The sequence below is a fragment of the Staurois parvus genome, unplaced genomic scaffold (genome assembly GCF_062004578.1).
Source record: "Staurois parvus isolate SC_StPar_1 unplaced genomic scaffold, SC_StPar_1.0 ptg000169l, whole genome shotgun sequence".
Classification (NCBI taxonomy): domain Eukaryota; kingdom Metazoa; phylum Chordata; class Amphibia; order Anura; family Ranidae; genus Staurois; species Staurois parvus.
The window spans coordinates 2,872,706-2,890,560 of record NW_028317965.1 but is presented as its reverse complement, the minus strand read 5'-3'; the positions used below and the strand labels follow the sequence as shown (position 1 = coordinate 2,890,560).

Below are 17,855 nucleotides of genomic sequence, written 5' to 3'. Positions count from 1 at the left end.
TTCCAGCATATGTAGGGTTAAGAAACGTTATTTTCTGTTACAGGTTTCCTGGCATCAACTATTGTTGATTGTAAGTCAATCCTGGTTTACTCCAACATTTGTTCTGTCTGATGCTTGGGGTAAATGTGTTATTATCCCTCTTAGATTGTAAGCTCCAAGGAATCCTCTTGTATTGAAGTGTATTGTTTCTGTATTGTCTCCCTTTATATTATAAAGCACTGAGCAAACTGTTGGCGCTATATAAATCCTGTATAATAATAATATATTAATAATATTCTGGTTCCAGAGTGGAGGAAGCTGTAGTTTGGTGGAGATACCCAGTCAGGGTGTCAGGCAGTCCAACACAAATGTCATCCCCAATCTGTCCATAATAAGATCAATTAGCTAGGGAATTTCCTCCACAGTAGGCCATCTATAGATATGGCTTATGTAAATCAAAGAAAAGGAGCATGCGCAGTGTGGTGGCAATAGTTCAGAGGCTCTGTGAGTTTGCAGATCATTGCCATCACCAACAACGAAGTATAAGTGACCAGCAGGTTACCCAAACAACTTATTTGGAAATAAAGATTTTAGCCCTAAACAAAGGACACTAAACCTTTATAGTGATTGTTACTTTAGGAAGGTTTTTTTTTTTTTAGTTTAGTGGCACTTTATAACTGCGTTGTTTTGGAATTTAGATGCTTTACTTCATAATTATACAGTCTTTGGCAGGTATACTATGTACCTAATTGTTTTTTTAAAAGCCAAAAGGCTGCTCATCTTTCAGGATCCTCCAAAAATGAGCCCAACCCAACTTTAACATTTTTCAACGTAACAGTATTTGAAAGTTAATCTTACACTTGATAGCCTAAAAAAAGTTATCCTTTTTTAGACTTTTTTTTATAGTAGTTAGAAAAGAAAAATTATCAGCATCTTAAATAAAATCTTTTGGGCTTTTACAACTGCTACAAGATAGGAAACAAGGTTTTTTGCACTTTGTGTGAGCAGGTCCTAATAGTTTTAAAAGTAATACATTTTTTAACACTTTTTAAACTTTAAAATGTATTATATTTTTGACAAGCTATATTAGAGTGCTGTCCCATCTTGTATGACACTTGAAAATATAATAATGGGGTCACAGAGCAATGCATTTGATTTATACTCCATTCCATGTTTTTCCTTTTTTCTTTTTTTTTCTTTTTTCTTATTTATTTTGTTCTTTAGCAAAGCACCTAGTACATTACAACAGGAAATAGTCTGCAAAACAGGCAAAGCAATGACATTCATAGAGTACATTAAAATGAGAATAATACCAGATTAAATTTACATCAGAAAAGGATGATATTAGCCATTTCTTGAAACATTAGTGATCAATCCACATGGAAAACATCAGTGCAAACAAAGCCCCTGGAATGCAATATTCCTAAACACAGATCACTGGTATGTAAGCGGGGGGTCCGACCAAGTCATGCTTACACCAAAAGAGCATATTTCTTTTTTAACCAAGGAACATGCCTAGAGAGATGGGCAAAGAGAAAGGGAGGGAAAGAAAAGTAGTGAAAAAAAGGGGGGAAGGGGGACCGAGACTGGTGCCCATCAAGAAAGTCAAAGGGTCTCCAAACTGCCAAATGTGGCCCTTTGCTTGCCTTTACCCATCCCTTGGGCTACTATTCCTTCACCAAAGATGGGGCATTAATACTTCCACTGACACCAACAATGACGTACTATTCCTTCCATTGACACCAGAAATGAGAAATTAATTCTCCCATTGACACCAATGATGCAATTTTTTCACTCCCACTGACCACCACTGACCACTAACCCTATGATGCCAGGGCATTTTCTACTCCCACTGGCCACAGTTTGGCCCCCCTAAAGTTTGAAGAGCAGTAAACTGGCCCTTTGTTTGGAAAGTTGAGAGACCCCCTGGAGTAGACAGTCTGATATTTACTGTGAAGGAGCCTTTATGACCTGAGAGGATAGGTACGAGGCAAAGTCCAGTGAGTACTGGAAGTCTTGCCAGTAATACCACGTCTTACAGAATTGTTCCTTTTAATGTTTCATAGCCGCTGTTAGATGTTCCATGATCATTAATCTTGTGTACCACAGCTATCCATTGACCAACCGATGGTGGATCTGTGTTTTTCCATCATGCTTTTCCTTTCTTGAATTACTGTACAAAATGTGATATTTGTGACATTTGCTCATGTGCAGACATAAAAAATGATCCCAGAAGGCTAAGCTGAAAATGTTCCAATTGTAATATCACTAAATGTACATATTTTCTCTCAACTTTGGCTGTTATTGCCTAATAACTTCCAACACAGGCCCATACATGGCCATGTGCTTCCATCAGCCTTGATCAGCCTTAGCTGGTGGGCCATTTGCATAGAATACTGGAGTTTGTAAACTAGGGCCAGGACAAGGGGTGCACAGAAGGGGGAGCTGCCTAGGGAGCATAGGTAAGGGGTGGTATCCCCTTCCTGAATGCAAGCTGCAGATCAATGGCTAGCAACCAGTGGGTCACAGCTTTATGTCTGCTCTGACAGCTACTGCTGTCACACTGTGGTCCAACATGCCCACTCTTGACCCTGTTAGGAAAAGTACATGGTGCATGTGCAACTACCTTCTGGTTGCTGGAAAGAAAGCAAATGGTCACACCTGTACAATGCACACTTGATGCCAACTATAGACAACTGAAGCAAGGGTTTTTGTTTTTGTTCTTGACTTTGGACTCATTAATATATATCACTTTTAGGTTTTTACATGTTTCTATCACAGTTGGAATATTGTTCATCTGATATGTATGTTTAGCGCCATACATTATTTTATTAAATGGTCACAAGTGATTTTCCACTTCAAGGGGCATCTAACATTTTTGTATTATTTTTATTGGCCCACTAAATGGTCGCGTAATTTATATTTTTTTGCATAGAAGATACACTGTTTGTGTAAGGCAGTATATATCTTTTTTTTGCATGTAAAGAAAAGGCGCTTAGTTTCTCACTAAAATGATAGGGTTTTTTTTTTTTCAAAGTGATTTCTCACCAAAATAAAGCATGGAGTTTAATTCCGCTTTAATTATGAGCAATCATGTGTGCGTGAACAGTTTATACAGAATCTTTTTCACACATTGCCTTGATCTGGGGAACTTCCAATTGTCTTAGGGGATCAGGAATTTATGTTCTACCACAGAAAATTGGACCATGCTTGTGTAGCACCCTCCTAGGAAAGCTAGTTTAGGTTTTCAGCTAGAAAGGTTGAATAGCAGCCTGGGCTGAGTTAGACGGGTTTTTTTCAGGTCAGGGCTGAGAGTCTCTGCAGGTCAGTTCCTTGACACCTCCCCCTGCTCTAGAGTCTTGGTGAAGAGTCTAGAAGTTCAAGGACTGTTTACTGTCTCTAGAGTGCAAGGCTGGAAGGAAATGCATGTCGCCTGGCTGTGCAGGACTTTAGGGGGCCCCAAATCTTTTTAAACTCCTAAAGGGGTAGTGCTACACTTGATAAGGGTTTTTTTTACTTCTACTGGATCAGTTGTGGGTTTAGGGTTCTTTGCATGCAGGTTTTCATTCTGACCCACTTCTGGCAATATGGAGCTTTATGCAAACAATATATGGTGCTCATCAAACTTGCAAGTAAATCATAACCCTTCTGATTTGACAAATGGGCCTAATATGGTCAACAAATGTTGTCTTTTGAAACATGACCAACGTTGTTCAATAAATCTACTCTTTGTAGAACCTGAAAACAATATTGCGAGGACAGTTAAACACAATACTCCACTGAAATTAATGGAATGGTCAAAGCTCTATAATAAATCATAGAGTTGATAATAAATTAAATTGAAAATACTTTTATATCCATTCTACTGATCCTGGTTATTAATTTAATTATTGATTAAACTAAATTAAAAAGAACATATTTCATCCTTCAAGAGGGAAAAGGAAGAAGTGTATTCTTTATGTTTTTCACATATTCACATTTCCATTTCTTTTCTTCTGCTGAAAAATCTGCAAAATTAGTGATACTTCATTTTATTTCTACTCATTTGATCACCCCCAGCTGGAATATCAGAGGATAATTACAAAAGCTAATGAGAAAGCATGGTGTGCTGGGCTTGTAGTAAGTCCTGATATCATCTTGTCAAGGTCTCTGATATTTGTAACCCAGGCCCAGTGTGCATGTTCTTAATTTGTCCTACAACTGAGCCTACAGTATATCAATATTTTAGCTTACATTTACCTTAAATTTGGCAGAGCCTGAGCAGCAGGGGAGTTGGGTGGAAGATAGACTGAGAAGAAGGCTGGAGTGTGCAGCCTGGGAGGGAGCCCCAGGCAAATGAGCCTACTTACAGGCTGGTTGCTGGACAGAAGGATCTACACTGTGCCACCGTCTCTTAGGAAGGACATCCTGAGCAGCAGGGGAGTTGGGTGGAAGATAGACTGAGAAGAAGGCTGGAGTGTGCAGCCTGAGAGGGAGCCCCAGGGAAATGAGCCTACTTACAGGCTTGTTGCTGGAAGGAAGGATCTACACTGTGCCACTGTCTCTTAGGAAGGGAATCCTAGGCAGCAGGGAGGGAGCCAATCCAGCAAAAGGCCTGAAAGTAGCTACCGACCCACCACATTGACAGGACAGGACAGTGTGAGTACCCCTTCACCCCCTGGGCCAGATAAGGGTAGAGGGCGGTCAGGTGCAAGACCCAACTAGTTCTCATCTGGGACTACTTCATTGTTAGCTCTTGGAACCCCTTGCCCAGGGATACTCTCATTGCAGCTGAGTGAAGAGGAAGGAGTAACCTTGAATATGAAGAGGTACACTAAGGGAACTTTAGAGTTCCTTAAAGAGACAGTGCTATTTTGCAGATCTACATTTTGTACAGTGTACAGGCTGTTAAGAAGTTTGTCCTCAAGTTGTACAGTTTATTGGGCATCCCATATACCCCTAGACCCCATCCAAGTTGTTAACCCTTTAATGAAAACAACCAAAAACCAGCTCAAGGACTGTATTACTGACTCTGGATGTGCATGTGTGTTGTCTGGCCGTGCAGAGCTTAGGGGACCCAAAACAAATCCAGCAGCCCTCGAGAGGGTAGTGCTACACATAGATCTACTAATATGTATAAAGCCACACTGCCATGTGAAGACATCCATGAAAAATGCAGTCCCTAAACTATCTGAGCTTACAAAAAGGAACATACATGTAGCAATCCATAAATTGGGAGCAGGTACGGTTCAATGGTAGCACCATGCTACCTAAAGCCAAACTCCATATTTAATTTTTAATTATGTTGCATTTGCTTCCTGGAAACCATCTGCCCTTAGCTCAGGCATGCAGGCAGAAGGGTGTGCTTAGCTAAAAAAAACCTCCTCCCCTCCTGCAGACTCCTGGGATGTATGACATTATTTGCCTAGGCATGGTAAACAGGAAGTAACTGAAGAAATGTAAAAAAAAGTTTAAAACAAGCAAATATGATTTACTTTCCTAATTATTTACTAATTAAAATAGTCCATGCTGACTGAGAGAGTGAAGTTCCACTTTAAATACATTTAAGGCCTCATGCACACTGGGCATTTTACAGCTGCTGTTTTGGGTTTTTCTACTTCCCAGTATGTTATCTTGTGTGTCCATGCACACCTAGGCTTTTACTAGCATTTCTTTGGCAGCGGCATTTTCAGCCTGGAGACAAAAAAAACCCCCTAGAACTACTGTGTTTGCGGAGGAGTATTTCAGCAGTAAAAATGCTCTAACGCTGCAAAAAGATACAAGTTGTTGAAATAACGCGGATATCCGGCGTTTCTAAGCGTTTTTGAGCCTCAGGCTTTTGTGGGAGTATAGTTTTGCTAAAAAAATGCAATTGCTGAAAAACTCTAACAAACACTAAAAACATTAACCTCCCTAGCGGTCTGATTATGTCCATATTTGTGTGCTCAAAGTGGTACATTTTTTTGCATGGAAATATGTATTTTTTTTATTGTAGGCTGTAATATTTAGGAATAACTCACTCAAATCTGTCCGAACAAGAGTCTAGTAAACATCCCGGGTATGTTAAGATTTGAAACACGAAATCATAAATTATAATTTAATAAATAATCATAATAAATAATAATATAATAATAATAAATTGAATTCAATAATATAGTCAAACCAAAAACACTGAAATGTGAAATATAGCGCCAAGTTCACACATCACTGAGCAAAATCGCAAAATCGTTTTCAGTGTCTGATGACGAATTTCCCCCACGAATCATTATCACTCAATTCTGCAAGTGGTTCTGATTTACTATCGCTGTTCTCTAGCCGGTCTAAAACCGCTTTTGACCTAAAGGGACGCTTTTTGGACGCCATGGACTTTTCTCAGTTTCCAGGCAATAAGAACAGTAAAAATGCAGGCAGGGCGCAAGACAAAGCACTCGGGACAAAATGTATGTGAAATGGTTTGATACAGTAATGTTTTACTATGTGATTTTAGTAAATGTCACTTTTTGTCATTTTCAAATTTCCCGCCGTTCCGTCCCACGTACATCCCAACGTCGCAGGGAACGGAACCCGCCGGATTACATTGCCGGGAACACTGCAGGAGGGACATCGCGGGAGCGCAGGACAAGGTAAGTGATCGAGGGATCGCGGAGCAGCGCCGCATGGTAAGCCCGAGTGTAGCTCGGGGTTACCGCTTGTGATACTGAAACTTTACCCCGAGCTACACTCAGGAATACCGCCAGGGAGGTTAATGCAAAAATGCTAGATGCATTTTTAACACGGCATTCTACAGCTAACGCTACTGGCGTTTTTAACGTCTAGTGTGCATGAGGCCTAAGGGCTCATGTACACTGCAGCTGATAACCTCACGTTTAGGAGCTGTTCAGAGTTGTTTTCAGCAGCCCCTGAACTCTCCCTAATGTTTTCCTATGTGTCCATGTACACATCTTCCTTTACAGTCGTTTACAGGCATTTGAGTTTACAGTAGTTTTTTTGAACACAGAAAACTTGCGTTCAGCAGTTGATTTTATCAGCGTTTCAAATGCAAAACGTGGCTAAACGTTTATAAGTGTTTGCGATTTAATTTTTTTTTTAACCCTTCCAGTTCCCAATGCTGTCCAGAGCCTTTTTTCATCATGAAAAATGCATGGAAAGTGGTTTCAAGGTACTCACATGGACAAAACACTGAACACAGGATGTTCCTACCAAGCTTGTTACACATTGTTATGACCAATTCACACCTCAGACCTCTCCCACCCTTGGAAACAAAAGATATGTGAATGACCATTCACACCTCAAATTCCTCATAAAGACCCCCTGCCAGGTGGCCTTAATGACTCCCTCCACCAGACACCTTTCCCACCCTTGGAAACAAAAGATATGTTAAGGACCATTCACACCTCAAATTCCTCATGAGGACCTCCTGCCAGGCGGCCTTAGTGACTCCCTCCACCAGATACCTTTCCCACCCTTGGAAGCAAAAGAAATGTTAATGAGCAACTCACACCTAGCTAATCTCAACACATACTGCTATCTCTGCTTCTACTCTCTGTATTTCTTGGAAACAGTCTGAAATAATTAATAATTTACCACTTTTCAGTGCATTCTGGGCATTTGGAGAGTTTCTCCTGTGCTTATCTTTAAAAAACGATTCTAAACACAAACGCACATAAACACGCATAAACGCGCTATGCAAACGTGGCTAAACAGACGTTTTCCAACAGTCAGTTTCCATCGTTCAGAAGTGCCCTGTGTACATTGGGCCTTATAGCACGAGTATATACCATATCTTCAATATCTTCACTGAAAACATTCCAATGGCTATTTTTTTATTTTATACATTTCACATATAAATATATGAAATGATTTAGCATCTTTTCTTTTTATTTTCTGCCTGTGCCTACCACTCCAAGTTATTCCAAGGTATTATACAAATATAGTTTGCGTCAAACGATGGCAAAAAGTCAAGTACATAGAAGAAAAGGAAAACAGCCCCAGCCAGATATAAGCCTGTAGTAAAAATGATGGAAAAGGGAGATAAAACCAGAAGTAATATATGACATGTAATAACAGCCATAGTTGTGTTCCGTTCACTAGAGATGCTAAGATAAAGAGCTTAAATGGGAAATTGATTAAAAACAAGCATTAGTAAGCACGTCGTTGCTTGAATGATAAAAGTGATGAATTGGCTATTTATTATATAAGTTTCCTAGAGCAAAGACACTTTTCTAATTCAAGATTCAATTAGCTGTCTTCTTAGGTGTAGAGCGGACGACATTGTAATGACACGACTGTAACATTCCTTTACTTCAGATAAAAGGTCACAATTTTAAAGGCTTCTTTCCATCTTGCAATCGTTGTAGGTTTCATTAAAGCAGAACATCGGGCACAATAAAATCATTATCTGCAATGATGGCTTCTCAGTATGCATGGAATGTATAGTGCTATCCGGGGCTTTTTTTCTCAGATAACAGGTGCAGGAACCCCCCCCTCTAACTCACCCCTTGTTTCTGTCCCCTACGTACCTTTCAGCACAGTCCCTTGATTTCATCACTACTCACCTCCCAGTACCACCAATTTTAGACCCCCCCCCCCTCAACAATGGACCTCCACAACAAAATACTACACCAGCATTAATGGATCCTCCAGCAGCCAGCAACAGAGATCCCTCTCAGCAACAATTGAGCCCCCCCAGCAACAAAATATTTCCCCACCAGCAACAATATACCCCCATGTAAAAAAAGGATCCCCTCCAATGACAATAGATCCCCTACATGCAGCATCAATAGACCTTCCAGCACATTCCAGCACCCCTGGCCATTACATACACTCATTGCTGGAGGTGCTGGAACTGTGTTCCCGTGAAAATAAATTCCTGATGCTATCTGCATAAGCATGTGTTGAGTAAAAACACCACATCTACACAAAATAATTCAGCTAGAAGACCATATTCTATAATAATTTCTAATGCTTGCTGCAATCTAGACCTTGATATGCCCCCTTCAGGGCTCATTCACACCAATGAGCCATGCTGAATGCATGAAGAAGGGAGTCCGTCTCCCAAAACGTGTTAGCCTATCCCTACAAGGGTCTAGTATTTTATTGGACTGACATTATGGATTACCTGTTCTGTTTTTATTCTCTTTGGTTTGTGAGTACATGTGTATACATCTATATGTTTTTCAAATAAATTTATGGTGCACCACGGTAATGCACGATGAGAGTGCGCCCTTGTTTGCTTTTGTTTACCAGTACCAAGATTTCCCTATCTTTGGAGGGCTACACCTCAACGTTTGACATTCAAAATTCCTTCTAGTCTGTATGAAGATTTTAGCGTTGGTTTTGTTTGTACTTTTAGATTGCATGCTGAATGCATGTCTGGTGGTGCCAATACACTTTTTTTTTAAATATCTCAAGTGACATTTCAATGCAGTTCTAGTCACTGCAGTGGCATTCCAGTTTGGTGATTTGCATTACAACCTCTGCACTGAAAAAAGTACTCTGTCCAGTACTTTTTCAGTGTAGACCACAGCAACACTTGTCCTAATAGGAAAAAAGGAATTTTGTGTCTGCACTGGGCAAGCAAATAAGACCAATAAGGCCATTTAATGTTAGTCTGGGAGGAGTTATTCCAGTATTTATACATGTGTAGCACTACCCACTTGAAGGCTGAATTTGTTTTGGGTCCCCCTAAGCTCTGCACGGCCAGGCAAGAAGCATTTTTCACACTTTCAGAGTCAGTAAACAGTCCTTGAGCTAGTTGTTTTTATTAAGGGGTTAACGACTTGGATGGGGTCTAGGGGTATATGTGATGCCCAAGGAACTTCAAACTTGGGAACAAACTTCTTAGCAACCTGTACACTGTACAAAATGTAGATTGCAAAAATAGCACTGCCCCTTTAGGGAACTCTGAAGTCCCCTTGGTGTACCTCCTCAGACCCCAGATGACTCCTGCTCTTCACCTAGCTGCACTGAGGGTATCCCTGGGCAAGGGGTCCCGAGAAGTAACAGTGAAGTAGTCCCAGATCAGAACTACTTGGGTCTTGCACCTGACCGCCCTTTCCCCTTATCTGGCTCAGGGGGTGTAAGGGTGCTCACACTGTCCTGTCCTGTGAGCTTGGTTGGTTGGTGGTTGCCTTCAGGCTGGCTCCTTCCCTGCTGCACAAGCTGTCCTCCCAAGGAGATGGTAGAACAGTTCCCTTCCAGCAACCAGCCTGTAGGTAGGCTCCCCTCCTTGGGGGCGACCTCCCAGGCTTAAGACTCCAATCAGTCCATCTTCCACCCGACACTCTCTTCTGCTGGTCCTCTGTCAATGTGCCCAGCCTCCTGCCAGGGGATTGGACAAGGTCCCTCAAACATGCAGATATGGGCCTCCTCCCCTCCCCCACCCCTGTTCCAGAAAGTTCTCTAAGTTTATGGAAAGGTAGGAGGGCTCCAGAAGCCTGAACTTTAGAACATCCCAGCTTGACCTGAGGTGAACGCCTGCCTCTCTCCCAGGCTTACTCACCCCAGGCTGCTACCTAGCCTCTAGATAACAAAACAAAAATTTTATGTAGCTAAACCTAGAGGGCGTTAAACATGGTTAGAACAAAAAAAATGTAAAATGGTTTGTTTGTTTTAGTCTTGCAAGTATGAAAGCTTGCATTTTAATATGATGCATTCTTTAACTCAGTAGGTGATGCTCTAATCTCCTTTTCACATATTCAGCTACTTCAATTTTTAGCTATGCTGAATGGAACTCAGGTTTGAGCTCTACATGCTTGAAAAGATTTAAAAGCAACTAAAATAAAACTGAGCCAAAGCCATTAGAGTTTTAAATTGTGTTCCTAAAGTCCAACTTCAAAACAAATGTCCAAAGTAATGATGTGATTAACTGCTTCTTGTGATAAAACATGTTATTTTTCCAAAAACATAAAAATATATCAAGAGTTGTTTGGTTTACATGCAGAGCCTCTACAGTCTACTCTTCTAAAGCCTGCAGATGAGGATGTCTGCATGAAAGTTTCCTATAGAATCTTGTGATTCCTCTGTACAGGGACTACTTCCCTTACCTCAGGGGTGGGCAAACTTTTTGACTTGAGGGCCGCAATGGGTTCATATATTGGACCCGGGGGCCGGACCAAGAGTAGATGAATGATGTGTATGTGTGAATTAATATAAATTAAATTAAAATGTGTAACATTAAATGTTTAGATTAATTTAAGGTAGAAAAGCATAAAAAGAGTTATTTTACAAAACTTTTATGCCCCCCACTAGCTGCTGGCCGGCCCAGCCACTACCATGCCATCCATAGTAAGTATAGTAATATTCCCCCATAATAAGCATAGTAATTAATCCCCCATATAGTAATTCATCCCCCATAGTAATTCATCTCCCATATAGTAATTCATCCCCCCTATAGTAATTCATCCCCCCTATAGTAATTCATTCCCCATATTAATTCATTCCCCATATTAATTCATCCCCCATATTAATTCATCCCTCATATAGTATTTCATCCCCCATAGTACTATTCCCCCCCAAGTAGTAAGCCAAGTCCCCCCTGTGTCAATTTACTTACCTTTGCTCCGCGCGTTCCTCTCGCCGTGTTCCCGCGCCGTTCCGGTCTTCAGGGTGGACTGTGAGAGTAGCCTAGCTCCCCTCACGTTCGTCACGCTGCCCCACCTACACACATCCTGACAGCCAATGTTTGCCTGCCCTGGCTGTTTCCGCGGGCCGGATTAAAAGGTCCGCCGGGCCGTATACGGCCCGCGGGCCGTAGTTTGCCCATTGCTGCCTTACCTCAAATAGAGTCTAGTTCCCTTATCTCCAATTCTACTACTAGATTTATCACAGAAATTCAAAAAAGGACTCAACGTAAAAAAAAAATAAAGATAGGTAAAATGTCTTTGCATTTACAGCATATATGTCAAACACAAGGCCCGCGGGCTGAATCTGGTCTGCTCTGGTCATTCCATGTAACCCTCGCACATCTCCTGCAGCTGAAGCATCTCCCTTGTCTCTGCCCCATCTTGTCTCAGCAGTCGGCAGCAGAAAGAAGGAAAGAACTCCTCTGCCAGATCCTGCACTTTACATTGCAGCTACAGAGAGACTTGTTTCTGCCCCCTGTCTCAGCAGTTGCAGCAAAGAAGAGGACAGAACTTCTACAGGTCCTGCTCCATCACCTCCTTAGATCCACCTCCCCTGATCTCAGCATTCAGCAGACTCCAGAAGCTGACTCCAGCCCTCCTCTGGTCCTCCTCTAGACCCTGCACTCTCTGCTTCCCAGATCTGCCCCCAGCTTCTTCCCAGCACCAGCACAATTTAATGGGGATACACTGTGATGTAAGGAAAGGTCAGGGACTCTTGACTTCAGATGGTGTGGGGGCGGAGTGCTCTTGAGATCTGATATAAGGGAGGGTGAGGTGCTTTGGACATCTACAGTATATCTACAGGTACAACCAACCCTTTGAGAGCAACATAATGCTGATGTGGCCCGCAATGAAATTGAGTTTGACACCCCTGATTTACAGTACGTGTTAGTTTATAACTGGACAGGTGTCATGGTGGAATAACACCCACAGTACAAGGAAAACAACCCTGAACAAAATGTTACTACTTGCTTAGCATCCCCCATAGGGTGTTTTTTTTCCTTAGTGAGGGAGGCTACTGGATACTACATGGATACTAGATTATTGTGAAGTTGGCAATAGTTTACTGAACTCCAGCTGGGTTGTTGGAGAGGGCAGTGGGAGCTTCAGAATTCCTCTGGACAGCTGGGCTTGGCATCACATATTTGTTAAAAATAGCTTACTACGTCCAATAACTTTTCCCCACTTAAAATAAACAGAGAGCAGACTTATAGACGTTCCATTGGCCTCGCATTAGCCAGGTTAGGCAGCCAAGCTGATAATCACTTTGCTCCGTCCACCTTTCAAATCAACTGCAATAGATGAACATATTAAACAAAAACAAAGCAAACAGCAAAACCTTGTACAATCAGTAGGCTTTTCATGTATGTTTTTCCCTGGACTTTGTAGGAGGGATTGTTACATGAAATAATCTCCCTACGCACACATCTGCTATAAAGAATTACCAGAGCATCTCAGATAAGCTTTACAAGCTGCTACAAAAATAAAATACATCTAAAATAAGATGGCTTTGCAAACGTAGGGAAGCCTGCAAGGTGAACGTTTGAATCTCTTGAAAACATTGGCCTTAAGGGTCCACATAGATTCACATAATTGCCCTCATGCGTGTAAAGGGTAAGGGTAAAGGGTAAGATGGCCAATCTCCTGCCACCATACAAGAGCTCAAAATGCAGCACTTTGAGGACGTGGTGTGTATGAACCTCTTTGCCATATTTTGTAATAGTGGCAGGGTCCCCTCTAGGACCAGCAATCCTCCTATCCCTGAAAGGAAGGGATTGTGATGGACTGCCTGGCACTCCGCTTGTGTGCCTCCATCAGAGAAATGCTTCCTCACTGCTGGGACACAGGACCAAGGTATTATAGCTGGGTATTGCACCCAAGGACTAGACAACACTTGCGGTGCAACTGGAACTCTTTATTGAACAGAAATACAGGTTTTTATACACTTCAGAAATAGGGCAGCTCCCCCCCATGAACAATAAACACAAATATTATACATTGAGATAACATCCCACATTGATCACATTATCCTAAACATTGCAAAGGGTAAACAGTAATATCTTCAGTACATCTAATGAACAGTCCACAGCTAATAGTCATCTAATTAATGGTAAGCTAATCAACAGCCAGGCACCCAGACCAGCCAAGAGACCACCCCAGAGAGCTTGGCACCTCCAATCCTGAATACACAAAGTACATTACACATGCTGTCTTTCAGGTGCCTGGCCCCCACCTATGCAATCTGTCCATCATGAGACAAAACTCATGCAACTCATGCAGTATTCCTACAGTCTGAAAAGTGGAATTCATTTATCTTCATAGATTTTTTTGAGAGGGATTGCCGACAAACATCTCTGTCCCAAGTGGAGGAGCTTCTCCATCTCAATCTGCAAGACGGCCACCATATTTCCTCTAACCATTAACCTGTATAAGAATAATATTACACCTTTCCATCCAATCCAGAAGGAAAGCTTTATTGTCTTGATTCAGAGAATGAATCCAAGCCTCGCTCTCAGCATTCATCACGTTATTAGTCATCATCACAGACTAATCTGCTCTCTCCATGTGATCAGAAACTGAACTGAGCTCTTGTCCATGCTCTGACCGGGGGAAGAAGACAAAATCCCTGGTCTTCTCCATGGGCCATAATCAGTGGGTAGAAGGCTAGCCCCTAGTACCCTCCAAAAGCCCCTGTCCCCGTTGGGTCTGTCACAGGGATATGTCAGGGAATTCCTGTTAGCCAAGTGGCTTAGACATCTGCACATGCGTATATCCCTGCTTGTAGCTGTGCACGTACAAAGATGTCTAGGGGTGCGCAAGTGTGCAGGAATGAACGAGTTTGTAAATGCGCTTCACAGTGTGTGTGTGGATGTGTGTGCACCCCTAGAGTCAGCATTGGTACCTGATTACCAGGGGCAGACTGACAACTCATGGGGCCCCCGGGCAATAGGGGATCATGGGGCCCCTGTGTCCTTGCCCAAACTCAAATAAGCCTATGAAAAAGGTACCAGGGGCATCTCATGGGGCCCCCTACCGACCCCGGGCCCTCGGGCAGTGCCCGAATTTCCAAATGGTCAGTCCGCCCCTGCTGATGACCTATTTAAGGGATGCCCTAACTCAATGTCAGTGCTAACTGGTCTTCAGCATGTTCTTTGCTTCCTGATTTGTATTCTACATTGTACTTCTACATTGTGTTCTGCTTTGTACTACTGGTCAACCAGTTTTGACCATGGCTTCGTCCCCCTGACCTTGATCCTGCTTCTGGTTTGATATTGCATTATGCAGCCTCAGCTTGATCTGTGACTTCACTTCTGCCTCTGATTGTGCTCCATACCATTGCCAAGTGCTATCTTGCCCTTTGTACAGATTTACCTGCAGACTTTTGAAGACTTTTGTTAGTTTGGGTTTGTCATTTTACACTGCAAACTAATGACTTGATTCCTCCAGATATAATAATTTTCCTTTTGGGTTACCTTTTTGTTTCATCCCATAAGGAGAGCTAAACAAATTAACTCTTTTATTTTAACATTTAATTTCATTATTTAATTATTAGGAGATGCCAAAAGCAAGTTCTTTATTAGCTGCCTTGAATCATCTTTAAAAATACTACTGAAATGTGTTAAAGACAAGTACCAATAGAAATATTGGAAGAATCTATCTGATATTGTTTTAGGAGTCATTCTTGCCTGGGTGTCACTGTTTTCCAACTTTGTGAATCACTCACCATTAGCAGACCACAGAAGGTTTTTTACCTTAATGCATACAATGCATTAAGATAAAAAAAACCTAGCTTTACAACCATTTTAAAGCCGATATCTTTTGACCTACTTGCATGCATTCAGCAATGGATTTTCTGTTGTATTCTCACTTTCAGACCACCAACTATTTGCATTTCACTGGATATTATATTATACTAGGATATTAGGATATTATTCTTGACGTTAGTCAAGAATACTGCTAGTTTCCTGCAAGACACAACTGACTTTCTGAACAAGATCAACAACATACAGCAATTACCATCTAATACACTTCTAGTGACTATGGATGTAGTATCCCTGTATAGTAATATCCCTCACAAGGATGGATTAGCTGCATGTCACAGATCCATATCATCCTTACCAAACCACACATACACTGCTGAGGATGTTACACAGATCATTGAATTCATACTTACACACAACTACTTTACTTTCAATAAAGACATCTATCTTCAATGTATGGGCACTGCGAGGGGAAGTAAAATGGCACCCCAATATGCCAATTTATTTATGGCTGACCTGGAGGAAAAATTCCTGAACAGCATGGAACAAAAACCATACAGATACTATCGCTATATTGATGATATTTTCTTCATATGGACAGAAGGTGAAGAATAACTAAAACAGTTTTACTCATTGATCAACACTTTTCATCCATCAATCAAAGTAAAAATGGAATACTCAAACACACACGTCAACTTCCTAGACAACACAGTATACATAAGGGATGATACGCTTCACACCTCAATATACAGGAAACCCACTGACAGATGCAACTAGCTCCACAGTTCTAGCTTCCACCCCCAACACATGAAACGTGCCATCATACACAGTCAGGCCATTAGATACCACCGAATATGTTCTGACCCAAGAGACAGAGATAAACATCTCGAGACACTGGCAGACGCCTTCCATAAGAAAGGTTACAAGGACAAAACTATCAACACCAACATAAACACAGCCTTGAGAACCCGAAGAGAAAATCTGCTTCAGTACAAGGAGAAAAAACAAACAACCGTATACCTCTAGTAACCACATACAACCCAGCACTAGAGGGAATAAGAAAAATAATCAAAGATTTACAACCCATCATAACAGAGGATGGAACTCTGAAAGAAATATTCCAGCAACCACCAATACTAGCTTTCAGACAACCCCCCAACCTCAGAAATAAACTAATCAGTAGGAAACTTCCTTCTGATTATGATGTCACAAATAATGGAAGCAAACCCTGCAATAAGAAACACTGCAAACTGCAACCAAATCAATCCATCAAAAAGTGTCAGACACTTCAATATCTCCGGATCATACAGCTGCACCTCCAGTAATGTTGTGTACCTTATCCAGTGCAGAAAATGTAACAAAGGATCTTATGTTGGTGAAACAGGACAGAAGTTGTAAACAAGGATGAATTTGCACAGACATACCATCAAGGAACATAAAGAAGATGACTTTTGCACACCTGTGGGACACCATTTCGCACAACCAGACCACACTTTGGGAGACCTCAATATTTTAGTTCTTAAAGGAAATTTCAAATCCATTCAGGAAAGAAAAACTTTTGAACTAAGAATGAAACAATTGAGTACTGTCCGTGATACTTTTTTTATTTGCACTAACATACAATTTTGAGGACAAGCTGTCGGGGAGTGTCCCCTTCTTCAAAGTCCAAACAGTACTATTACAAATCACAAAGTTTAAGCAGAATGTTAGAAGGGATTGGGAAAAAAAAAAAGGCTACAGATAAGATACATTAAAAGTATCACGGACAGTACTCAATTGTTTCTGTCCCAAATGCACTAATACGGCTACAATCACCTCGAACTAAGAATGATAATTCTACTTAACACAAGAGATAATGGCCTGAATTTGGACATGGGATTCCTCAATCATTATCCAACAGTTTTATGACTATCAGCTCAAGCATGACTGCCTCTGTGAGTGTTGTCTTCCACCCCCCCCCCCTCCAGACTTTGCTTTTGCTGTGTCTTATCTCTGTTTTTTTTCCCATCCCCTACATCTTTTCTAACATTCTGCTAAATCTTTGTGTTCAGTACTGCTTAGACCTGAAGAAGGGGACATTCCCCGAAAGCTAGTCCTCAAAATTGTATGTTAGTGCAAATAAAAAAAGTATCACGGACAGTACTCAACTGTTTCTGTACTAGGATATTGAGAAATTTACACTTGCTAAGCTGTTCTTTTAGGGATCATTCACACAAGTGTCATAAACACCACATTTGGATGCATGCAACCTATAGTTTTCTATGCATCCAAATGTAGCACTATAGGAATCAATGTGCCTACAAATGAAAATGTACATCATGATTAGCAGCATAAAAAGAGAAGGAGGAGACAGCGGCATCCAAGATAGAGCATATCTGCTCATTTTACATGTGTATACTCATATAGATTCTGTCAGGGATCCCGGGTCCTCGGCGGTGCGCGCATGTGCAGACGGCCGATCCGTCCCAGCCGGCGAGCGCAGAGTCCTTGGCGATCGCGGCAGCGGCCGCGC

At 41.5% G+C, this 17,855-nt stretch overlaps 1 protein-coding gene across 2 annotated transcripts in view; it reads left to right on the top strand.

The window, feature by feature from the left end:
* The window catches only part of LOC149462753 (follicle-stimulating hormone receptor-like), a 172,596-nt gene that overhangs the window by 46,313 nt on the left and 108,428 nt on the right, over positions 1–17,855 (top strand). The window lies entirely within an intron of this gene.